A 26766-nucleotide genomic window follows, 5' to 3' on the forward strand; every position below is an offset into this window, starting at 1 on the left:
AACTTTGTAAATGTAACCTCAGCCCGTCTCATCTTCCTGTTTACTATAACTATGGATTAGTTTATATTTTTCAGACTTTGTATAAATTCTATAAATAGAATCATACCATATGCATTATTTTTGAGATTAATTCATATTTAATGTGCATTGTTTTTATTATATGGATATACCACAATTTATGTATCCAATTATCTAACAAATTTTTAAAAATGGACAGAAGACAAGAACAGATATTTCTCTAAAGATGACCTACCTATGGCCAATAGACACATAGCAAGATACTCAGCATCACTAATCAGGGAAATGCAAACCAAAACCACAATGAGGTATCACTCCACATAAGTCAAAATGGCTAAAACAAAAGCTCAAGAAAGAATTATGGTGAAGATGTGGAGAAAAAGGAATCCTCATGTACTGTTGATAAAACTGGTGCAGTCACTCTGGAATATAGTATGGAGAGGTTCCTCAAAAAATTGAAAATAAAACTACACTGTGATCCAGTCATCCTACCACTGCATATTTATCCAAAGAATATAAAAATACTAGTTTGAAGGGATATATGCACCTCTATGTTTATTGCAGCTGTATTTACAATAGAGAAGTTATGGAAGCAGCCTAAGTGTCTATTGATAGATGAATGAAAGAAGATGTGGTATATACTTACAATGGAATATTATTTAGCAAGGAAAAAAATGAAATCTTGCCACTTGCAACAATGTGGATGGATATAAAGGATATAATGATAAGGGAAATAAATCAGAGAAAGATAAGTGCCATATGACTTCATTCACATGTAGAATTTAAGAAACTAAACAATTGAAGGTGAAAAAAGAGAGACAGAGAGAAATAAATCAAGAAACAGACTGTAGAGAACAAAATGATGGTTTCCAGAGGCAAGCTGAAGTTGGGGGGTTGAGTGAAATAGGTGAAGGGGATGAAGAGTACACTTATTTTGATGAGCACTCAGTAATAATATGCAATTGTTGATTTGCTATATTGTACTCCTGAAACTGATATATAACTATATGTTAATTGCACTGAATTTAATTTTTTTTTAGAAAAAGGAGGGAGGAACATTTGCTTTATGTGTGACTCATTGTGTTCAAGTTTTTAAAAATTTGTGATTCAATCTTTCCTTATTTAATTTTAGTATGTGTATTTTAGAATAAATTTTATGCATACATAAAATTTGATTCAGTCATTTTACCATTTAGTCATATTTATTATTGTATAAAGGCACTAAAGGATCAGTGAAAAACAATGTGGAAGAAAAGAACAGCTGTGAATTGATATTCCAGTTTTATGATAGTGCTTATTCTTGAAAAACTTTCTTTCAATTGGGTTCATAGATACGTTAGTTTTTCTAGAGGTTCTCCACTCTGAACTAAAAATAATTTTTTCATATAAACTGATACCAAGGCCTTCAGAGAGAAAAATACTCTGGGAATGTACAACAAAATTTAATGCTACCCTACAACAATTCCAAATAATGGTGAGATCATTACAAATGGACAGAGTCTCTATGACTCCATTTTTAAGAGATTACATAATGCTTAGACAATTAATAATCTTGATAGGGTACAAGAAAATATATGTATCTATAAGGATAATCATTGCCTTAAGGAAGTACAGATGTTAAACAAATATAAACACTATAAATAAGTAATCACAAATTGTTAATTGCTAGGAGTCTAACAGCAAAAAGGAGAATACCCAGAAATTTCAACTTTCAATTTCAAATTTTGCTGTTCTACATAAACAGAATTACATGTCAGCAAAAGGAGTCCTTGTTTTGCATGGCTTTCAACATATATACAAAGTCTATTTGATTTGACAAAATGTATTAAATATGCCACACATGGAGGAGTCTCACAGAAGACAGCAGAGTAGGAGGTTCCAAGATCACTTCCTTCATGGATATATCAGGGCTGCAACTATATATACCACAACTTTCTGAAGACTAGCCGGATAGCTTTTGCACAGCTAAAGTAGTCCTATCAAGAGGGCTAGGAGGGGAACCAAACTCTTAACATGGAAAACCACAAGTAGGAGGGATATCATAGGTGAAGAGGTCCTATCAGAGGAGCAGGGGGATCAAGCTTCAGAATGGACACCCCTCAACCCCAGGGATCTGTACCAGGAACAGGAACCCCCTTAATGTCTGGCTTTCACAATCAGTGAAGCTTAACTCTCGGAGCTTTCAAAACCAGCTGAGCTTAACTTCAGAAGACCCAGTTGGCTATAGGAAATCAAGACTCCACTCTTAAAGGGCCAGCACACTATACACAGTACAAGACTTAGCACTGAGATAGTGGCTTAAAAGCACCAGTGATATATGCAAAGATTCACTGACTAATTTTAGGGTGATCACCAGAGTGATAGGAACTGTAGCAATCTTTACTAGGAAGTGTTGGTGGGCCCCATTTTTCATGCCATCCTTCAGCCTTGCTGGTCAGATGCTGTTGGAAACTGCTTCTGATCTTTGCCATCTATCTGACAGCACTGCACACTCACCCTGGCGTTCCCCTGTCATCCCATCTAACTGAGCAGACAACCTTGGCTGAGACTAGCACTCCTCCAAAACAACTCCTGTCCCAGGAAGGGGGTTGGGCAGCCACAAACACCAGCAAACCCACAAAAGTTACTGCCAGCTGTGCTGCAGCCTGATAGCACCCACTGGAAGGCAGCAGCAGCAGCAACTACAACTGGGCTTCTCAGCCAGTTACCATAGGGCCAGGCCTGCCCACAAATGCATGGATAGCAATTGCGGCCCAATCACAACAGCAGGCACATGAAGCCCACACAAGTGACACCCCTGGAGTACTTGTTTCTGGAGACCAGGAAGATTATACTACTGGGCACCAGAGGATGCCTTCCAATAAAGCCACTACCTTCAACACTAGGAGATGTAGATGACCTACTTAATACATAGTAACAATCACAGAAAGTCAGACAAAATGAGAAAAATGGAATAGGATAGGATAGGATAGGATAGGATAGGATAGGATAGGATAGGATAGGAAAGGAAAGGAAAGGAAAGGAAAGGAAAGGAAAGGAAAGGAAAGGAAAGGAAAGGAAAGGAAAGGAAAGGAAAGGAAAGGAAAGGAAAGACTAACATGGGGCATCTGGGTGTCTCAGTGGTTGAGCATCTGCCTTTGGCTCTGGTTGTGATCCCAGGGTCCTGGGATTGAGTATCACATCAGGCTTTCTGCAGGGAGCCTGCTTCTCCCTCTGCCTATGTCTCTGCCTATCTCTCTGTCTTTCATAAATAAATAAGCAAAATCTCTAAAAAGAAAAAAAAATCACAAAACCTTTAAAAAAATTAACTATTCAAAACAGGGACAAGCAATCTACCTGATGAAGTGCTGAAAGTAATGGTCATAAAAATGCTCATATAATTTGAGAGTAGAGTAACTCAGTGATAACTTTAACAAAGTGATAAAATTTATATATATATATATATATATATATATATATATATATATATGAACTAGGATTTAAGAATATAATAAATGAAATAAAAAATACACTACAAGGGAAAAACACCAGACTAGAGGATGCAGAATGAGTCAACAATGGGAAGACAGGGTAATAGAAAGCAACCAGGGTGAACAGTAAAAGTAAAGAATAAAAAAATGAGGAAAGATTGAAACATCTGAGACAAATCAAGCATACTAACATTAGTACCATAGAAGTCCAACAAGAGAAGAGAAAGAAAAAAAGAAAAACAGATAGAAAACTTATACAAGGAAATAATAGCTGAAAACTTCCCTAATAGTGTGAAAAAGCAGAATATCCAGGGTCAGGAAACACATAGAACCCATAAAGATGAACCCAAGGAGGTCCATATCAAGACACATAATAATTAAAATGGGCAGAGAGAGAGAGAGAGAGAGAGAGAGAGAGAGAGAGAATATTAAAAGCAGTAGGGCAAAAACAAATAGTTACATACAAGGGAATTCCCTTAAGGCTCTCAACTGATTTTTCAGAAGAAACTTTGTAGGCCTGAAGAAAGTAGCATGGTAAATTCAAAGTGCTGAAAGGAACAAACCTACTAAATGAGGATATCATTCTCTACCTAATGAGGTTATCATTCAGAATTGGAGAGAAAGAATGTTCCAGAAAAACTCTAGCTAAAGGAGTTCATTACCAGTAAAACAGTGATACAAGGAATATTAAAGGCACATTTTAGCAGAAAAGGCCATAACTAGACTTAAGAAAATGAGAAAGATTTCACTGGCAAAAGCAAACATATTCTAAAAGTCAATCAATTATAAAGCAGGTAGAAGGATTAAAAGACTGAAGTAGTAAAATCAATTATATCTACAATAATTAGTTAGGGAAGACACAAAGAGATGTATAATATGACATCATCTACAAAAAATGTAGAAGGAAAAGTAAAAATGTAGTGCGTTTAGAATGTGTTCATACTTGGGGCACTTGGGTGATTCAGTCAGTTAAGCGTCTAACTCTTGATTTTGGCTCGGATCATGACATGGAGCCCCTTGCTGGGCTTTGGCAACTGCTTAAGATTCTCTCTCTCCCTCTCTTTCTGTCCTTCCCTACCCCACTCTTACTCTTTCTCTCTCTCTCAAAAAAAAAAAAAAATGTGTTCCAACTTAAGCAACCATCGACTTTATTCAGACTGCTATATACATAGGGTGCTGTACGTGAACCTCACAGGAACTACAAACCAATAATATAAACACAAAGAATAGAAAGGAATTCAGGTGTAACTCTAAAGAAAGTCATTAAATCACAAGGAAAGAGAGCAAGAGAAGAAGAAGCAACAGAGAACTATAAAAACAACCAGAATGTAACTCACAAAATGGTAGGAAGTACAGACCTATCAATAAATGCTGCAATCTAAACGCATAAGATGACAGAATGGATGGCGGGGGGGGGGGGGGGTGCGGCGGGGGGGAAGAGCCATATGTATGCCGCCTGTGAGAGACTCACTTCAGACCAAAAACACATATACTAAAGATACAGGGATAGAAAAAGATATTCCATGGAAACAGAAAGAAATAAAAGCTGGGCTAGCAAGACCTACATCAGACAAAATTGACTTTAAAATAAAGATGGTAATAAGAGACAAAGAAGGGCGTTACATAAAGGGATCAATTCAACAAGAGGATATAACAGCTATAAATATTTATGCACCCAACATGGGAGCACCAAAATACTTTTAAAGAGAAATTGGCAGTAATACAATAACAGTAGAGGAATTTAACACCTATATTTGAATGAATGGACAGATCATCCAGACAGAAAATCAACAACACTGCCACCGTTGAATGATACAAGATGTAGTTTTAAATGACAGATATTCTACAGATACATGAAAAGATGCTCACATCACTAATCATTAGTGAAATGCAAATCAACCACAATGAGATACCACCTCACACCAGTCAGCATGGCTAGTATCAAAAAGATAAGAAATAACAAGTGTTGGTGAGGATGCAGAGAGAAAGGAACCTTTGTGCACTGATGGTGGGAATGTAAACTGGTGCAGCTACTGTGAAAAATAGTATGACAGTTCATCAAAAATTAAAAATAGAGAGAGCATATCATCCAGTAATTCCACTAGTGGGTATTCACTGAAAGAAAACAAAAACTCTAATTCTAAAAGATATATGCAGCCTGTTTATTGCAGCATTATTTATAATAGCCAAGATATGGAAGCAACCCAAGTGTCCACCAACAGATGAATGGATAAAGATGTATATATATATATATACACACACACACAAACACACAAATGGAATATTGTATCATAGTGAACACTGAGCAATGTATAGAATCGTCAAATCAATGCATACACCTGAAACTAATAGAAAATTGTATATTATTCTTTAACAATAAATCTAAAATGAATTAACATAATGTTTTAAAATGCCTCACATTATACTTGAAAAACCAGAATGACTATAAATCTGCTAAAAATCCCTAATCATAATTGTCCACATATATTTTCAGAACATCTATACTTCAGTTACAAAGAGCTATATGTCTTTTGCAATGGCATCCTCCCAGGTTGCATGGGTGGCTCCGTTGGTTAAGTGTCTGCTTTCACCTCAATCATGATCCCAGGATCCTGGGATCGAGCCCCAGGATTGAGCCCTGAGTGGGGCTCCCTGCTAAGGGAGAGTCTGCTTCTCTCTCCCCCTCTGGCTTTCCCCCTGCTCATGCTCTCATGCTCTCATTCTCTCATAAATAAAAAAAAAATTAAAAAAATAAATAATGGCATTCTTCAGGCATGTAACTATGACTATGTAAATGGATGGCTTGCTTGTCTTTATCTTGTAGGGTAAAAATGATCTCAACAAGTTAATGGCATTTTTTTACTCATTCAGTAAGTATGTATCAATGTTCCATTTGTGTCAGGTGATATGCCAGACACTGTGAAAATACTAGAGAACAAAAGAGAAGTAGTCTCTGCTTTGGCAGAGATACTGACTAGTTATAAAGATAGCTATTAAACTAATATAGAAAATTGTCCTGTATAGTTACAAATTATAGTAGGAAAATAACAGAGTACTGCAAGAGGAAATGATTTGGAAAAACTCATTAAACTGAGGTGCAAGTCATTTTAGCGTAGGTAATATGGAAATCTTACCAATGCTCAACATATGTGAAATTTTACCTAGAGTTCTCTGAGGTCAAACACTTGATTAGCCATTACACTGTGATCAGAATGATTTTGTGGGTTCCCAGTATTTCAGGATTTCTACCAAGACCTTGGTCGCAGAGTATCATCTATAACAGCAATTTTCAACTTGTTTCCTATGCTAGCAGTCATGATGGATGATATTGATTACTAATAAATTTTGATTTATTTCTACCAACTTTTGTGTGGTTTCCTTTTACTCTGCTTATTTTTTTATTCTCTTCTCTAATTTTCTGTTTTCTATTCTATTGATTGGACTTTATTATCTTTTTCCCCTCTACTGGTTTAGAAGTTCTGTATTATATCATTTTGTGGCTAACTTTAATTTTGAACATGCATATGTGACTTACCAAGCCTAAAGTCATTATCTCTGCTCTCCAAGAGCACAAGAAATTCAGACTACTGTAACTTTGATGACTACTACCAAACATCTACATCTACATATACAAAAAACCACACATGGTATCTATATTCACAGTAGATATCTTTCTTGCATTTCACCTATATCTCCTCTGTCATTCAAGAAAGTTTATCAAATGAAAGGAAGAATAAATAATATCAACTGTAATTTGTAAAACAAACAAAAACAGTAAACCATTTAAAATATGTATTCCCTAACTAGTGACGTCTCAAATAATCATAACTCACTGCAGGAGTTTAATTTCTTTTGGGGTATGTTAATAGTATTAAAAACACCAACCACTCCAATAACAGATGGCATGAGCTCAAATTCTCTCTCTTTTTTTTTTAATTTTTATTTATTTATGATAGTCATAGAGAGAGAGAGAGGCAGAGACACAGGCAGAGGGAGAAGCAGGCTCCATGCACCGGGAGCCCGACGTGGGATTCGATCCCGGGACTCCAGGATCGCGCCCTGAGCCAAAGGCAGGCACCAAACCGCTGCGCCACCCAGGGATCCCTCAAATTCTCTTCTAATAGTTTTGTGACCAAAGGTTTTATCAGTAGTCTCAGACCAGAACAACCTAATTTTACAAAAACAATATCACATGGTCAACACCAAAAGGTGGCTTGGTCTGCGGGCATTCTATCAAGTTTAGTCTCTATCACTGGGAGAGAATAAAGTGGTGTTGTGAACTGGAGGGTGTTTTGAGAAACTGCTCAAAGTCAACATACAGAACTCCCATTGCATTATGGTGTCTATGCTTTTATTAGATATGTTAGAAAATGCAAAAAAAAAAAAAAACTAAGTGAAATATAGTGGGTAAAAATATAGGTGGAGTCTTCTGGCTTCACACAGTTTTAACCAAATTACTTAAAGAGTGATTTAGTAACATATATATATGTGTATATATATATATATACACACACACACATATATGTTATATATACTATATATAGTTATATACATATATTTATAAGTATAAATATGTTTATATATATACTATATAAACTATAATATAGTATATATATATATATATATATATATATATATATATATATACTATAAACTATTGAGGGAGCCTAAGAAGAAACCAACAGTTTATATATTGTGATAGGCATAATAAAAGATTCAGACATGTGTATGTTCCAATGTTGGCTCTAGCATTTAGGACCTATGTGACCTTCAAGTAACGACCTAACTTCATGAGTTTCAGTTTATCTATAATCACATCTATGTTTTCAGAAGTTACAATAAATGAAGTAGATAAAAGTGATGTCATATGGAAAACCTGGCACAATACCTAACACAAGTCTGACAAATAGTGAATGAAACATTTCTCATTATTTTTTCATGAAAAGCATTACATAGGATCAATCTTAACTGAGTGATAGGAGTGTATAACATTTAAACACTGTCACTGAGAAATACTCTTTGAGCCGTTAGAGTAATAGTACAATACAGAACAACTTTTAGATAGACACCAACCAAATAAATCCTTTGAAATTACACTGAAAGACATTTTAAAAACTGAATTACTTAGATAATAGCTAAAGCACAGTATCTGACAAAAACACTGAATAGAATCTACCACTTGGAATTTTCAAGAATACTACCTTTATCAACATATTTGCCATTTGAAACTTGCATGGCTCCATGCATTGTTATATATGCTTAGATGCTGCCCGTAAAATTAATGTTGAGTTGGCTCATCTAAGTCATAATGGAAGCATAGAGGAGCTCTAACCAATTAAAGGATAAATCATGTAAATAAAAGATAAAGATCCTACATTGCCATTTTATTTCAAAATTACTTATAAGTAATACCAACTAGAGAAGTTTCAAGCAGAATAAACATGTCAAATATTAGATATAGGTTTATGCTATTATATAAGAAAACAGAATATATCTGGAAACTATATAATGGATGAGAAATAGGAGAAAAAATGGATTTTCTTACTGAACTGAGGATGGAGATGATAGATTCATCTAAAGGCTTAGTGAAACTTCTATGAGATACACTTTGCACATATAACACACTTTGCACACATAACATATAACACACTTTGTACATATAGTATGTTTAAGAACCAGGGATTCTAAATAAATTAATTAATTAATTAATTAAATTAAATTAAATTAAAATTTTTAAAAAAAGAACCAGGGATCCCTGGGTGGCTCAGCGGTTTAGTGCTTGCCTTTGGCCCAGGGTGTGATCCTGGGGTCCTGGGATCGAGTCCCACATCAGGCTCCCTGCATGGAGCCTGCTTCTCTCTCTGCCTCTCTCTCTCTCTCTCTGTCTCTGTCTCTCATGAATAAATAAAATCTTTAAAAAGAAAAAAAGAACCACTGAGGAAAACATCATCTTCTGGCTGTTCCTTTACTGTTTTCCTGAGAATGAATATGGAGACTAAGGGTCTTGCCCAGACTCATTTTAGGGAAATATTTTATATCCACTTCCAACATGAACAGCTAAGAGTTAAAAGCATACAAAATAAACTTTTTACTTTTACTGAAATAATGCATACATTTCCCCTAAATGGAAATACCCACAGAGTTTAGTGGGACATGGTTCTGGGCATTGCTTTAAAATATGTCATCAATCTAACAGAAGCAAGGAAGACATTCATTTTCAACAGAGCTTCTACTTTCTTAAAATCTAAGAAGACAATGAAAAACATGACAATTTAATGAACCTGGTGAGGTTGACAAACTGAACCACTGGCTCAGCCCTATGCTACTGACTGAGAAAAAAGAAAATCTGTCAGCTGACAGGGGATAGGATATTCCTTCACCTTTGTACAGAATTTATGTGCAGAACTGCAAAGCATTGACTGAGAAATTCAGCACTGCCTGGATGTTCCTCTAGTTCTTTCAATTCACTAGACTCAACCCTCTGAAATCAGCTGGTTCCTAAGTAAAAGTCAGAAATCAAGACCTCAACACTAGAACCTTTTATTTCCCTCATCAACAGGTTTATATTTCTGTTTCTCCATTCCTGGAAGCTAATTTCATACCATAAAATTTAAGTATAAATTAAATCGAAGTAAAACAAAAATAGAGTCTAGTTTGTTTTAATGTAGGTGTTAAATTTTATCAAAATCCAATAGGATTTGTTTTTTTTGTTTTGTAATATGTGAAACAGACCGAAACTTTTCAAAGGAAAAATAACAAGGGATTATCTGTCATCTCATGTAAGGTTTTTTTTTTTTTTTTTTTTTTAAGATTTTATTTATTTATTCATGAGAGATAGAAGCAGAGAAACAGGCAGAGGGAGAAGCAGGCTCCATGCAGGGAGCCTGATGTGGGACTCGATCCTGGGACTCCAGGATCATGCCCCGGGCTGAAGGCAGGTGCTTAACTGCCGAACCACCCAGGGATCCCATAAAATGTTTTTTCTAAAACTTAAAAAAAAAAGGAAAAGAGTATGACTTAGAAGTACAATGTGATGAAAAGGTTAAATAAAATAATATTTGAAAAAAGACTTGTGTATGTGTACACATACATGTATATCTAGGTACATATACTCAGTATACTTCATAGAGATACTACAAATTGGTAGAAATTTTATTGGTTTGGGAGGGAAAATGAAAGGAGATTCTCACATCACACAACACATTATTTCCAAATCAACAGGAGTTATAAATAAACAAAAGAAGCAAATAAACAAACAAAAGCATAAAATACAGGGATAATATATAAATGAGATGAACAGTACAAGGACTGAATTTATAAGATAAAATTTAATGATAGATCTGACAAATAATTTGTATAACATAGGACCATTTGCCACAAATATGTCTACTTGGTGAATGTTTTTAATATGTGAATAGTTTATAAAAAGTAATAAGACAAAAATTATTAGACAACATCAGAAATCATCCCAGCTAGGTATTTCCTTAATCTGTAAAATGGGGGATTACAGGAGTATCCTATCATTTACAGGGGTGTTAGGAGGATCAAGTAAATCAATAAATGTAAAAAAACTCTTAATGGTACTTGGTGTTCAATAAATATTTGGGAAAAAAAATCTTGTCAATAGATTCACATAGGGGATCCCTGGGTGGCACAGCGGTTTGGCGCCTGCCTTTGGCCCAGGGCGGGATCCTGGAGACCCGGGATCCAATCCCACATCGGGCTCCCGGTGCATGGAGCCTGCTTCTCCCTCTGCCTGTGTCTCTGCCCCTCTCTCTCTCTCTCTCTCTCTGAGACTATCATAAATAAATAAAAATTAAAAAAAAATAGATTCACATAGAAAACACATAAAAGTTGAAGTGCTGCTAAATGAAAACTGCTAAGCCATACTAATAAAAATGAAATTTAAATCCAAATAATATAAAATAACTTTACCATAAAACTCACACTTTGAAATAACAGTATTTAGTGTAACAAAGGTATTGTTGCAACAGATATTCTCAGCCAGTTTTACTAGAAGTATGAATTAAACACAATCTTTCTGAAAAGCAATTTGATCATATTCATCAAAACCTTTTTTCAAAGAAATATGTATTCGTTTAAGGAAAATATAAGAAAATGCAGAAAATATACACCCAACATATATCATATTTGCACTTATTTATAGCAAGGAATTATGTGGATGCCTAATAACAGGGAAATTGTTGCATCTGATGAAATGATTATTTATGTAATAGACACTATGCTTTATTAATATGTTTAGGTGCTATTTTAAGACATGAGGAAGTAGAATTATTCTCATTTATATACATTTCTCCATTCATTCAACAGCTATTTATTATGTACTGAAGGAGAGCACTAAAGGAGAGCACTACAGAAATTTAACAGACCTTATTCTCAATGTATAAGGAAACTGTAACATTTTAATTTTTTTAATACTTCCAATAGTGAGAAGGGGTAACTTCTGAAACACTTTCTTTTTAGTTTTCGAACTAGCAAAATATTACTATATGTAGCTATGAAAAGCCAAAGTGAAAACTTAGAGATATTTGAGTCAGACTTAGCTCTATGCATTGTTTATAAGATCAGCTACTCAATTTGTAAATCAGTAAGTGTATGCTGAGTTGTTTTGAGCTTTTCCTTGGGCTTTGCACTGGAGTGTAACTAGAATTGTTTAAAAACATTGATTTAAGACCCTGAGTTTCAAGAGTAAACAAAAAATCAGTCTTGAAGATATATTTTAGCTTGCCACCTCACATTCTGAACTGGAACTATACCAATCTAGGAAAAAATAAACATAGAGATCTGCCTTTTCAAGATCAGATGACACCCCAAAAATAGTTACCACTTGGTGATTCTCACTCCAAGTAAGAATCCACACATTCCTGCATAATGTTAATGAAGACAAGGAGAATGGATTCAGATACTTGCAGGGTCCCAGTTTGTCCTAGTATGTCAACAGACAGGTAAACCCCAGGAACAGGCTGGGTTTAGTGTGGAAAGAGCAACAAGGCAAAGAAAAATTTAATGTGACACATGCTGCTATCATTCAGCAAAAAATAGTCAGGAGCTGTCTCATAGAAAATAACAAAAGGTTGTAAGTTCAAAAGGGGTATTTAATCAAAATAAATGGCACTGTAAAGTGAGCAAGCAGGACTCTGAAGAGATGTTTTGTCAAGGTTCAAATGATTTTGGGCTCATTTTAAATGTGGTGCAGCTTGGGGCTGACCCAGTGTGTCACAAAAAAAGAGTCTATGAAGAAAGGTGATCAAGCCCTCTGCCATTTATCACAGCAACTTTAAGTGTGAGCTGGTGTTTTCCCATGATGGTTTAGAAGAGGAATCTGAGTGACACCTATGTGAAGTTCATAGCCACTGAAAGGGGGAAAGAGCTCTGGGAAGCAGAAAATGTAAATAAAAGACCCTATGCCCAAACAGGGCAGAGGCGTCATTGAAGACTTTGCACATAGAAGAATGGCATGTTCAGTTTTGCATTTGGAAGATTATTTCCACTGGCACGTAGAAAATGGACTTCTCGGTATAGGAGCAGAGGGACAGAGGAGAGGAGTCAGGTGATGACCACCTGCACTAGTGATAGAGGAGAGCAATTGGAAAGAAGTGAACAGACAAGGGTGAGTTTCATGAACTTACAAAAGTAACCTCTGGTGGCTGATTTAACTTGGAAGATGTGACGAAGAGAGAAGAAACTGAAATGCTGGTTTTTCTTGGATGCTGGGCGATGTGGTCACTTACTAAGATTGCAAAATACGTGGAGTGGGACAGGTTGGTCACAAGTGGACAAGGGGAAAAGGACAGTTTCAATATGGGAAAGGTGTTGCTATTCACTAGGTGCTTGGATACAAAGGTTTGGAACTCAACGGAGAGGTCTGGCCCAAAGAGCAAGTTCTGCAATAGACATGAAGGAGATCATCTAAAAAGAGAATAGGACCTGATATTAAGAAAGAGAGGCTTAAGCAGGAAGAATCACAGAAATGGGAGAAAGACTATAAAATAGCGGTGCCATAGAGGTTAAAGAAATACCTGAAGTATTGATGGAAAATAGTATCAAAGAATGAAGACCATCTTGAATCCACCACTATCTCTACATTTTTACTTCTCTAACAACAAGAGAGAGGGAGGTTTCCATTCCTCGGCATCACTACCTTTTAGGAGGCTTTCATTTCGTCTGATCAATTCATTTAGTGATAATGTATCAATTTAAGACCATCCTATGTATGTTTGCTTTTGGAATGGGTAGAGGTGGGGGGGAGACTCTTTTAAAACACATCTACCAAAGGATTACTCAGGAGGTGATTTCTGAAGAATTTTACCAGATGCACAGTCTAATGAATATTTCCCCCAGGAACCCCTGATGGGTCTATGGTCCCTCTGTGTGTACATCTGGCTTCGTTTGCAGCCTCTTGGTCCCAACTCCAGCATGACTATTAACTTTAGCGATGCTGCCCATAGAGCTGATGTGTATTAAGGCCAGCCAATTACATTACTTTGCTAATTGTATTAGAATATTTAACCAAGCAGAGCCTATTTATAGATTGTACTCCGTAAATAAAAGTGTCTATTCAAAGTGGCAAATTTGTTTCCAGATAATCCTTGGAGATGGTAGTTAGCATATGACCCTCTGCTATTATTTTTTAGGATTCACATCCTGCGTTTCTAAATCCTTCTGAAGTCTCAAAGCAGGAAACAATAAATTCTTTGCCAAGTATTTCTTTAGCAGAATCAGCAAATCCACCTCCTCCAAATGGCAGAAGGATGCAGATCCTGGTCATGTTTTTATTATCCTGCTCTAATGAACCGAGTCCAAATTTCTAAAATGTGTGTTCTCTGTTTTAGGCTGGAGTCCCTGAGATTTGTAATCCTAAAATAGAGCCAGAGACTGTTTTCCTATCAGCAAAACAGAGGAAACCATATTTGCAAATTCTTCAAGATCTCCCAAGCCAATCTGTTATAAAAATGAAAACTATTATTATGACAAGACTTAGCCCATAATTTATTTGTTGTGCCACAGTAATCTCCTTATTTATTCTGATTGAAGGCAATCACAAGTCTGTTCAACACTCAGAGTAAGTGGAAGTAAGCCAAATCCAGTCTAAACACTGACAACAGAAAACACAGGCACCAGGGTGACTTCAGGCTAAACACCTAAGTGTGCAAGGTGACACAGGATGTTGACCTTGAGTGTGTAGACGAATTTGATTCGTGTCCTAGAATCCAGAACTTGAGATTTCATCTTACCTCCCCCTTTTTTTTTTTAGCTTCATCTACTATAATGAGTAGGATTCAGTTAACACTGCTAAAGAATGGCTTGGGTTATAAAAATGCCTAAGGGACGGAAAAATTTTTCTTACCTCTTTTCTGCCCACTCCTACTGCATCCCCCAAACAAGAGACCCCTTTCAGCTATGGATGAAGCTCTTCGATGGCCATAAAGCTGATTTATCAATGCTCTTTTTTCTTCCAATGGCAGGCTACCTAAATCAGTCTAAAAAATCATATTTATTTGCTTTAAATTTTTTTAAATCCAAGGTGTATAGAATTCAACTGTCCAAACTTTGTGATCTCTTCAGGTTATTTTAGGATAACCTTTTGTGGACATGTCCACACAGAGACTGTAAGGTTTGTTAGGCGAATGAAGGAGACCCCAAGGCAAAATGATCCGTAGGAGGAGCTTTATTACCAGCACCCTCCGGTGAGGTGCTGCAACTCGGGAGAGGAGTCAAGGAAGTCGCCCAGGTTGGGGAGTGCGGGGGTTTTTAAGCCTTATTGGTTCCAGGGTCTGGATCCGGGTGGGGCCCTTGCGATGCGGGGTGGCCCCTGGCTAGAAAGTCCCAGATGGGAAGTTTTGGTTTCGCATCTAGGTTTCGATTTACTGGAGATGACGTGTGGTCACGGCTGCTTTGGCGGAAGATCAGCCATCTTGACCCAACTTGGGATGTCCGCCATTTTGGGTGCCCCCGTCTCTCAGCCTGACCAACATTCATTCCGACCTTTTGTTTTATGTAATAGCGTGAGGGGCCTCGACTCTATTCTGGCTACTTCCTGCTGACGGTTGGGCGTCGTCATAGGGGTGGTGGGAGGTGGGCAGGCGAGAGTAGGGCTGTAGGAAGAGTTGATTCACTGAAACTCGCGTCATCTCTCAAAGGCGTTCTGCAGATATCTAACAAGGCAGGGAGCAACCGAGATTAGGAACAGGATTAAGCACAGGGGTCCCGCTAGGGGGAGGAGGCAAGTTACCCCAGTGCGGGGGTCTGGACCCCATAGGTGGGAATCCTGGCGTCTGGACTGTATCCGGTCTCTGAGTTCAAGAATTCTGGAGGTGACTATGCCTGACTGGTTAACATAATAGCAACATTCTTCATTTAGGTAGAGGCAAGTGCCCCCTTTTTCTGCTGTTAGGAGGTCAAAGGCCCACCTGTTCTATAGGGTCACAGCTGCAAGGCTGGTAATCTGCGTTTGCAGGGCGCAAAGGGAATCAGCGATCCACTCCATGTCATCATTAGGTGCCAGAGAAAGCTTGTAATAAAAGTTTATTGAGGTTCCAAGGCCTGCCGCTCTGGTGTCAACACCTGTGGTCAGGCCTGCCCCAATAAGTAAGGGAATGAAGGCTGCCCATCTGTTTCCATGTGTAGGGAATAAGACATGAGGTGAGAGTGGGAATAGATGGTAGTGGAAGGAGACAGTAAGATGAAGATGCAGTCTAGGGAGTCATTGGCAGTTAAGCATCAGTAGATTCCCTCAGGGCATGAAAGAAATACCCCAGGAGGGGTGCAGTAGGGGAGAGAGAAGGTGGCGGTGGAGGAGCTGATGGTGAGGATGTCCACAGTTGAAAGGTTAAGAATAGGTATGGGTCTTCCTATGGCTCTTGCGTGGACCTTCTGGTTAGTAATGGTAGTGTTGGGTAGGGGCCACGTTGTCAGAATGGGGATACCAATGATACTGGAAATGGTAGAGAAAGGGAAGCAGATCCAGCAGTCGTGGTCCTGAGATAGGTACCCAGGGCCGATGTCCCAGCTATTTTATTGCAGTTGGGATGGTGAGGATGACCGTATGCAGTCCTGACCAACGTGGCTGCAGGGATCCTGGCCACAAGTCGCTGAGGAGGACCTGAGCTCCAGGGAACAGGGTTTGAACGGGGACCTCCCTCTAGTCATGGTCGTCTGGAGCAGGTATGGTCACGTCAGCATGGGCTTTTACGAGGGCTCCCAGAAGAGTTAGCTAAGTAAGAAAGAAGGGGCAGAGGGGCGGCTGGAAGGTTGTGGGTTAGGAGAAATGGTCGGCTATACAGGAGATACTAAGAATTTCTGCAACCTAGTGAGTCATGCTGGAAATGAAGGCAGGTCCATTATCCAACTGCAGGGTTCGAGGCAGTCCAAATCTTGGGATGATGTGTTCGATGAGGACCGTGGCCACAATATCCACCATCTCTCGGGCTGTGAGATATGCCTCAATCTACCCACTGCACCTGAGGTGACCACTACGTAAGCTGCGTGTCTTCGGCCATCTGGGGTGGGGAGGGAGCTCCCATCCACAAAAAGGACATGGTCAGGACTAGACAGCGCTGATCAGAGAGTCCTGGGAGGGAGGGGGTTAGTTCTTCTAGGAGTTGTGGGCAGGAATGAGAGGGCTCAGGGGTGGACAAGGGTACTGGCATCAGGGTCACTGGGTTTAGGCAAGGAGAAGGAGAGAGACAGACCAGAGGATTTTCAATAAATAGTAGGTGATAGAGCTGGAGGCGTGAGGAGGTGAGTTGAGCCAGGGATCAGTGACTAACCAGATCTGAGAGTCGATGGGGAGAGTAGACTGAGACCTTCCCAGGGTGAGCTTAAGGGCCTCCTTAGTAAGAGAGGCAGCTGCTGCCAGTGCTCTGAGGCATGGCTGCCATCCCTGAGCAGTGGTGTTGAGGGAGAGGGTGAGAGGCGGATGGTAGCTTGCAGTTTGTGGAGGATGTCCCCTCCTAGTAGGGACACACAAGAGGGAGCGACTAAGAAGGAGTGTGAGAAGGAAAACCCCTCCAGGCTGCACGTAAGGGAAGGAGTTACCCTGGGTGGAGAGGAGGTCCCATCGATCCCCATGGCAGTGACCAGTGAGGGTCGGGTTGGTCCCGAGTAGGATGGCAGAACTGAGTAGGTAGCCCCCGTGTCCAGCAGAAAGAAGATGGACTTACCTGCTACCTGGAGTGTGACCCTGGGCTCGACCTGGGTGAGAGGGGTGGCCGAGTCTGGGCTCTGTCACTCATCCTCCAATCCAAGCAACCGGAGGACAGAACTTACCGTCTCAGAGTTTCCCCCGCGTAGAGGTGCCGAGGATCCCCCGAGGCTTGGGCAGTCTGATTTCCAGTGTCCCATCAGTCAGCACTGAGGGCAGGGTGGGGTTGGCTCCTTTGGATTAGGACACTGACGAGCCCAGTGTCCCTCGGCCCCGCATTTGAAGCAGGCCCCCGCAGGGGTATGGTTAGTTCCTCCCTTTTGTTGGCTCTCGGAGCCGGCCGGCCACCGGGCTGCCACCAGGGCCTGGGTCTGCAACTGAACCTTTTGCTGGAGCCTGGCCTGTCGTTAAGTTCACCACCTCCTCTTGGGAGTCAAAGACTTTAAAGGCCATTTTCACTAGGTCAGAGATGGGGGTCTGTGGTCCCTCCTTGACCTTTTTTAGTTTCTTTCGAATGTCTGGCGCCGATTGGGAGATAAGATGGCGCCAGGACGGTCGCCCCTGCCGGTGAAGCCGGATAGAGGTGAGTGTACTGAGTTAGTGCCTCGGTTAACCGGCTGAGGAACATGGCCGGGTTCTCGTCAGGGGTCTGGATAATTTCTCTGATTTTGTCATAATTGACCGCCTTGTTGGAGGCTGCCCGCATGCCGGCAATGAGGCACTGGACCATGCGGTTGCAACGCCGGCGGCCAGCTTGGCCATTCTGATGGTCCCATCCGGGCTCTACAGCTGGGACCACCTGAGCACCCACACATGGCGGCGTCAGTGAGGTGGACCTGATCAGCATGTTCTCAGGCAGAAGCCTGAATGCGTTCCCTCTCTTCAGTAGTGAGGATGGTGGTTTGGACGACGTGGAGGTTGTGCCAGGTAAGGTCGTAGGCCTGACCTAGGTATTGGAACTCTGATAAAGTTGTCTGGGTTGGCGGAGAAGAAACCCAGATGCTTCTCTATTTGGGAAAGGTCTTGGAGGGAGAAAGGTGCGTGGACCCTGACAATCCCTTCTGCCCCTGTGACCTCCCGTAGGGGACAGACTAAGTCCAGAGAGGGGTTATGAGACCAGGTGCAGGGGGAGATAGGAGGGGATGGAAGCGGGTCCCCTTGAGGGGTAGGTTCCGCTGCAGCCTTCAGTTGGGGGATTGCAGGTGCGGTAGGGGTGAACACGATAGGGGATGGATCGGGGTTTTCCTGTGGAATGAGGGGTACAGGAGGCCGGGGCACAGGAGCGTGATAGGGTGGAGGAGGAGGCAGGAGAGGGGCCCTCATTGGGGGGCTAGATAAGTTTTTGGGAGGCTCAGAAAGGGAAGAGAGAGCAGAGGGGTCGGGATCCTTGGGAGATGTAGACAGGAGGGTGGGGGGAGGAGATTGGGCAAGGAGAACCTGAGACATAGAGCAGCGAGAGCATAGTGAAGGGCGAGAACGTAGGGTCCAAAAGGTCTGGACGTAGGGAACCTCAGACCATTTGCCTTGGCATCTGCAGGGATTGTCAAGATCCATAAGGATCTGGTAATCAAAGGTGCCTTCGGGGCCGTTGAGATTGATCGCCTAGGCGATATTGGGGCCAGGCCACCATACAGTAATGAATGAGATGGCACCTTTTCAGGTCCTGGGAAAGGCCCAGAGGTTTTTAAATTGGCCAGTAAAACAGTTTTTACCCAACAGAGTAAAAACAACGGAGTTTTGGGGTCAAATTTGGATTGGGCAGTTCCCATGATTCCCGCCGGGTAGCCCAGAGACTGAAAACAGGCGTCCCCGTTTGCAGCTTAGGGTCATGGACAGAAACGGAGGTCACCGTGAGGATGAGGACATCTCCTGATCCCCAGGGACCTGCGGAGAGCCACCCGGTGGCCCGGCAGAGGTGCCCTGGCGCGGCCGAGGCTTCAGGCAGGACCACCCGGACGGAGGCAGGGAATCAGGGAACTTACCCGGTGTTTCCAGGCGCTGGGTTCAGGTCCTGGTGATGAGAGGAGAGAGGCTCCCCACCAGCGTGGGGCCTCGATCCCCTCCCCAGGTTTCAGCTGAGGCCCTGGTGGCGAGAGGAGAGAGGCCCCCTCCTGGAGCGAGGCCTTAATCTCCTCCCGGGTTTCGGCACCAAATGGACAGTTTTTTAGGGGAATGAAGGAGACCCCAAGGCAAAATGACCTGTAGGATGAGCTTTATTGCCAGCATCCTCGGGTGAGATTCCGCTACTCGACAGAGGAGAGTCAGGGAAGTCGGGCCCGGGTTGGGGAGTGTGGGGGTGAGGTGGGGTGGGGTGGGGTGGGGTGGGGTGGGGGTTAAGCCTCATTGGTTCCAGGTCTGGATCCGGGTGGGGCCCTTGCCAAATTAGGCAAGGGAGCACCGTGTCCCTGGGTGATTGGCTGGGGGTGGGGAAAGTCCAGATGATTGGGGGTGGGGGTGGGGGGTGGGGGGTGGTCCCTGGCTGTAAAGTCCCGGATGGAAAGTTTGGGGTTTCCCGTCTAGGTTTCGATTTACTCGATGACGTGGCGGTCACGGCTCCTTTGGCGGGAAGATCAGCCATCTTGACCCAATTTGAGATGCCTGCCATTTTGGATGCCCCAGTCTCTCAGCGAGCCCAACAGAGACCAAAATAACTTTAAAGGATAGAGGCTACTAAAAAACCGATTTGTTAAAACATTTGAGCTAATTCTGATTTGGCGTGAATCAACTGTTCTTATTAGTTGAGTGTAGGCAACAAACATACCCCTTTCCTTTTTTTTTTTTTTTTTTTTTTTTTTTTTACATACCCCTTTTCTATATGCATCTTCACTAATGGTATCTCTCTCTCGCTCTTTTTTTTTTTTTTTTTTTTAATAATTTCTACAGATATTCAATACTGAAACACCTTGGTCTGTATATGAAAAGTTCTACTTGTGCGAGGAAGACAAGTCTCAGGAATTTAGTCCAGTGTTACTGTAATTACTCAGGAAAGCAGTGAAGAGACAATAAGGAAAGTTCCTTGAAGGGATGCCTGGGTGGCTCAGCACGTTAGCGCCTGCCTTCTGCCCAGGGTGTGATCCTGGAGTCCCGGGATCGAGTCCCACATCGGGCTCCTTTCATGGAGCCTGCTTCTCCCTCTGCCTGTGTCTCTGCCTCTCTGTGTGTCTCTCATGAATAAAGATAAAATCTAAAATAATAATAATAATAATAAAGTTCACTGACTATGCAGCTTGTCAGATATTGGAGCCCTCTTGGTGAAGAAACCATTTTGAAGGGTATGTTTTTGCTGCTTCATCTTTTTATGAGCCTATTTGGGAGTCACTCGTGGTCCTCTCCAGAAATGCTTAAAAGGCATTTGATGACATAAAATGTCAATTGATTCTCCATTTCACACAGTCAATAAAAATGTAATACATGAAAATTTCGTTTTTCTTCCTCCATTTATCAAAAATGTATTTTAAAATTATCAATTACTGTAATCAAGATTACTAAAATTTAAGATGCTAGCTGTCATAACTGCTCTTTCACATTGTTCCTGCTATTCTTGCAGAGCAATTACAGGGCTGAGTCACAAAGCCTCCCCCAACTTCAGTGGATGTTGGAAAACATAGTTGAGTTATGTGCCCAAGAGAGAAATGGATTTAAACATCTAGGAAGTCTCTACCACAAGACCCTATAGAATAAGCATTAATATAATGCGATGAAAATGAATAGATCTTGAGAAGATCACAATTCTTCTCTGAAACCTAAACATTCCTTCCTTTCAGACTGAAAGTTTTCATTAAAAAATAGCTTTGTATGCAATGCCTCGACTACTCTCTCAGTTCCCAACTGCACATACCTTTTCCAACTAAAATCACTCTAATTTAGAAATGACTTGCAGGTATTTTAATGATTACACCATTTAACCTCAGACCATCATTTGCGTAGTGCCAGTACTTGGAAGAACCTTGTGGCATCTCTGCATTTTGGATCAAGCTGACTCTTCAGGCTCTGATAGCTACAGCTTAACTCTTTAAACTCTTACTGAGAACAGCTAACAGCTCCCGGGCCTCCCCCCTATAGTCCTCATATCCTCTGGATTACCATTACTTAAATCTGCCCTTACTTTTGACTTAAGAAGGCGGATGTGCTGAGTGCAAGCCCTGACCCGTCTCCCTCTGTCCAAATGCCTGAACTTCTGCAGAACTCTTCACACAGTCACTATACTCCTTGGGGAAGGGCCCTTCACTCCTCAATGTCACACGTTATCTGGGGACAGTAAACATCATAAAGATTCTGGTAAGTGTACTATGTTCATGGCTGGTTAAAAACACTAAATAGAAATCTGAAGCTGAATTAAATGGAACTAGATCCAAAATGAAAACATAAATCAGATTCCCTAAGAATCCAGAGAATGAAAAAAGGGTTCTCAAATGCAAGATAAAAGAAACAAAGTCATTGGACAGGAGAGTGAAAATAACAACCTCAGAGGCTGTTAAACCAGAACCAAAATTCTCAGTTGTCCAGATTGTTTTTATAGCTTTCTGATGGACAAAGAAAAAAATAATGATAAATGTACTTCTTTTCAGTTTTTCCTCTATCACCTTCTTTGCTTATGTAACCAAGTGTATTCATGAAATCTGCTTTTTGAAATAAAATCTGGGGTAGTTTTTTTCTTTTTTTTTCCAACATCTGTCCTTATTATGCTATGCCAAGCCCTTTTCCTACAAGATACTGACCTTAATAAGCAAATTTTGGGCTTTCCATGCTCTCATTCTTGGACCACTCATAATGTCAATCCATGTTTACTGAGACTCGATTCTGTGCATCTTAAAGTTACAACCTTGGTTTCAATTTAACAATAAGAAACTTCTCCTTAGGGGCTCCTGGGTAGCTCAGGGGGTTAAGCCTCTGCCTTTGGCTCAGGTCGTGATTCTGGGGTCCTGGGACTGAGTCCCACATTGGGTTCTCTGATCAGTGGGGAGCCTATTTCTCCCTCTCCGTTTGCCCCTCCTCCTACTCATGGTTTCTCTCTTTCTCCCAAATAAGTATTCTAAAATATTTTTTAAGAAACCCTTCTCTTTACTTCTTTCCTTTTTTATCCACCAACCCTCCTCCATCCTAAACACTCTCACATGAAGACTGAATGGGCAGCTCCTCAAGGGCCAAAAGAGAATGAGAAAATGAAAGGATTTTCTTTCACACACATCTTTCACCTGTGTTGAGGCAGGGTGGGATCAGGGAGGTAGAGCTTCTCTGTGTGAGGACCCAGGACTCTTCTGAATACCTACTCTGTTCTTGTTTGCTTTTTATGAGTCATTGTCTCTTTCTGACAGATATACAGAGGTCATCTCATGCTTGATGTGTGCTATGTTTGTGGTTTCTTAAAATAGCACCCACACATATACCCCAGGTGTGAAATCTGACTTGAGTTTGACCTTCTGCTTCCCCATCCAACTTTAGTCTCTGCTACTGGCAGTACAACTTGCTGGTACCCCACAGCAGCATTAGGATCATGGGGTACACAGGTAAGAAAGAGGACAAATGAGGACCCTTTCTTTAGAGGATTCACTCGACCTAATGTAAAAACCATTTGTTTGCTCCATGAATGTGCAAAGGTAGTAGCACACCAAAATTAGATTCTTTTTGCTTTTTTAAAGATTCTATTTATTTATTCATGAGAGACACAGAGAGAGAGAGAGAGAGAGAGAGAGAGAGAGAGAGAGAGACGCAGAGACATAGGCAGAAGGAGCAGCAGGCTCCATGCAGGGAGCCCAATATGGGACTTGATCCCCAGTCTCCAGGATCATGCCCTAGGTCAATGGCAGGTGCCAAACCACTGAGCACCTTGGAGATCCACCAGGCATCCCAAAAATTAGATTTTTAATAAACCTGTGTTTATTAATATATTTTGGGATGTCTACTGACTGCTGTTTTAATGCTGCCGATTATTTTTTCTTTTTACTGAAGACAGAGAATTAAATTTTTAATTGTTTGGGTCTTTATATCTTCTTCAGAAAATAAGAAAAAACAAAAAAACATTCTATGAACCCTCTGGTTATGCAGAGAAAAATGCACAGCCTGTTATATAATGCAGAGGCATAGAAGAGGAGTAGCTGAAGTGCTTTATTCAAAAAAGATTGGGGATTGTTCTGCTTTGGGAAACTGGAAACTTGTGGTTGAAAGTATGAAACTTATGAGATTCTAATAAACCTGAGGTTTGGCAATCTCACTAGATTCAAATAGTGTATGAGAAGGACATTGGCACTAGGTAATCTTTCTCTGGAGAGCCTCAAAAATCCTGAAGGAGGGAACATGATAACCCCTAAGATTTCTGCAGTCATATCTGTATGATAAATACTTTAGAGTGGTTATTTATTAAGGATAAAAAAAAGACACCAGAAATCTAGTGGATTGAAAGCAAACATCAACAACAAAAGTTCAAGATAATCACTTTCCCTTGAATAGCATATATACTGCAATAAAAACAAAAAAAACCCAGGCAATTTTGCAATTGTCATTTCAATGATACAGAAATAGAACCATGGTTATTTTCTCTTTTTTCTTTTTTAAAGGTTTTTATTTATTTATTTATTTATTCATGAGAGACACAGAGAGAAAGGCAGAGACATGGGCAGAGGGAGAAGTAGGCTCCTCACTGGGAGGCCGATGTAGGACTAGATTGCAAGACCCTGGGATTTTGACCTGTGAGTCAAAGGCAGACGCTCAACCACTGAGCCACCCAGGTGACCTGGTTATTATCTTTTTATAACAACACAGACCAAGAACAGTTGAGGGGCATCTGGGTGGCCCAGTAGGTTGAGCATCTGACTCTTGGTTTCAACTCAGGTCATGATTTTAGGGTCATGAGACCAAGCCCCAAGTAGGGTACCTTGCTCTGTGGGAGTCTGCTTTCCCTCTCCCTCTTCCCCTTCACCACCCCTCCCCCTTCCCTGGCTAACACATTCTCTCTCCAAAATAAATAAATAAATCTATATAAAAAAAGAATAGTTGAACTATATTATGTGGTATCCCTTAGATTAAGTTATCTCTGAAAAAAAATATTGATAATCAAACCTAAACTGTATGTAGTAAGCCTTTGTGGTTTAAAAAGATTCCAAAATCCACCATGAAAGCCTACATTTTTCATTATCTGGTCAGTTACAGTATTTTACTATATACCTTTACACTCAAGTTATAAACTGACAAAGGCAGTAGCACATTAGAAACCAGTACAAAATGCAATCTAAGGGCAGCCCCGGTGGCTCAGCGGTTTAGCACCGCCTTCAGCCCAGGGCTTGATCCTGGAGACCCGGGATAGAGTCCCACATCGGGCTCCCTGTGTGGAGCCTGCTTCTCCCTCTGCCTGTGTCTCTGCCTCTCTCTCTCTGTCTCTGTGTCTCTCATGAGTAAGTAAATTAAAAAAAAAAGTAATCTAAATTGTTTTTGAAGACATCACTGGTTTGTATACTCATATTATAAAAATTTTTTGTGAAATGCTTTTTAAAAATATAATCTTACTGCCTGTATCTTTCTTTCACTTGTGATTATCTTTAATGCAACAGAGAAAACTCTCCTGTTGATTCTAGCTGAAGAAGCTGGATTATGGAAACTTGATTTCCTATTATTATTGGAATGGTAGGTGCAAATATTGAGGCAATGTTCAATTTTATTTTGAGACAGCCCTCCTTCCCAACCCTCTGCCATCAGTTTAAAGAAAAATGCTCTCTGAATGAATTACTTAAGACATGCTATCTATTTCTGAAATTAGCAGAAAGGGCCAGGTTCAGGATTCATTTAAATCATCTGTTTCACTGCCATAGGAAAAACAGAACTCAGTATTATGGCTTTTTGTAAATATGGAAAGTCTACAGATAAAGACTGTCAGGCTTTGCTGTGTTAAGCCCCATGATCAAATCCATATAATTCTATATGCAAATGACATGCTTATACAGGATCTTCATCTCTGATTTAGTATTTTCATTTTAAAATAAGCTAGCTAGAGATTCTCTGAATTCATTTTTCCTATCTCTTTATTCTCATTCAAATTATTATGTTAACATTATTCTATTTATTAGAACACCTTTCAGCTAAGGATATTAAAGGGCTTTGACAAGCATGAATTAAATCTCCCCTAAAAAACAGATTGGCACAAAGCTAAGATAGAATGATAGGTAGGTCAGCAAAGAAAAAACACAATGTGGATGTAAGTTCCCCTGTTCAAGGTCTATCAAGAAGGAAATAAATAGTGTCTACTCTATATCCAAGAGGTTAACTCTTTGCAAATGAAGGACCCAAGTGGTCAAGTAACACTATTTAGACAAATTCCTTGCAAGGCTAAACTCTTCAGAGGGTAGAATAGTCTTAAACTAAAGAGTTTCTGACAAAGGCAATTCATAAGCTCATAAAATGGAATATCTCTTAAGTACAGTTAATGAATGAGCCTCATAAATGTGTATTTTTAGGATAGTTACTGCCATCCATCCTGAGGACTGAGAATCCTGACAGTGGCTAGTATGATCTCTCTTATCTTGGTACACAAGAAATTAGGAAACAGCACATGCAGATTAAGTTTGCCCAATCCATGGGCATGTCATTTTTCTTATCCTAGTGTGCCTGGTATGTCTCTGACTCAAAAAAGGAGTACATAACAGCACCATAGAGAGCATACCTTACTATTCCTTCAACTGAATAGAACAAACATATTCCTCAACTACAAAATAATTCTAAGTCACATCAATGCACCCAGGGAGATTCACACATTTGCTTTAAAGACTTTCTACTAAAACTGGAATGCACATTTATGTATAGATCCCTAAGCTGTTCTGTTTTACTGAATAGAATATTTTTAAAATAGACATTAGAAATATGTTTAATAGCACAAAATATTAATCATGATCTAGATGTGGGCTATGTCCCACAGGAAAATTTCAGCCACCAAAATGCAAGAACAAAGTGATTGGCTTTTTTACCACACAAAATATTGACAAATTCTCTTATAGCCTACTCTTCATTGTTAACTGGCATGTCAGAGGATATACTGACCATATGAAGCAGGGCAAGGTGGGGCATCGGGGAGATATCAAGCATCAGAATGAATTTAACTTAAGAACAAACTAGCTTTGACCCCAGTCA

The 26766-nt window shown here is 40.3% G+C and overlaps 1 long non-coding RNA gene across 1 annotated transcript; it reads left to right on the plus strand.

The window, feature by feature from the left end:
* Positions 1–20139: 20139 nt before the first annotated feature.
* LOC125756031 (uncharacterized) lies at positions 20140–20875 on the plus strand. Its single transcript, XR_007413892.1, has 2 exons — positions 20140–20389; positions 20536–20875. It is a non-coding gene; the product is annotated as an uncharacterized LOC125756031 (long non-coding RNA).
* The last annotated feature ends 5891 nt before the right edge of the window (positions 20876–26766 follow it).

Source organism: Canis lupus, chromosome 11 (assembly GCF_003254725.2).
Source record: "Canis lupus dingo isolate Sandy chromosome 11, ASM325472v2, whole genome shotgun sequence".
Classification (NCBI taxonomy): domain Eukaryota; kingdom Metazoa; phylum Chordata; class Mammalia; order Carnivora; family Canidae; genus Canis; species Canis lupus.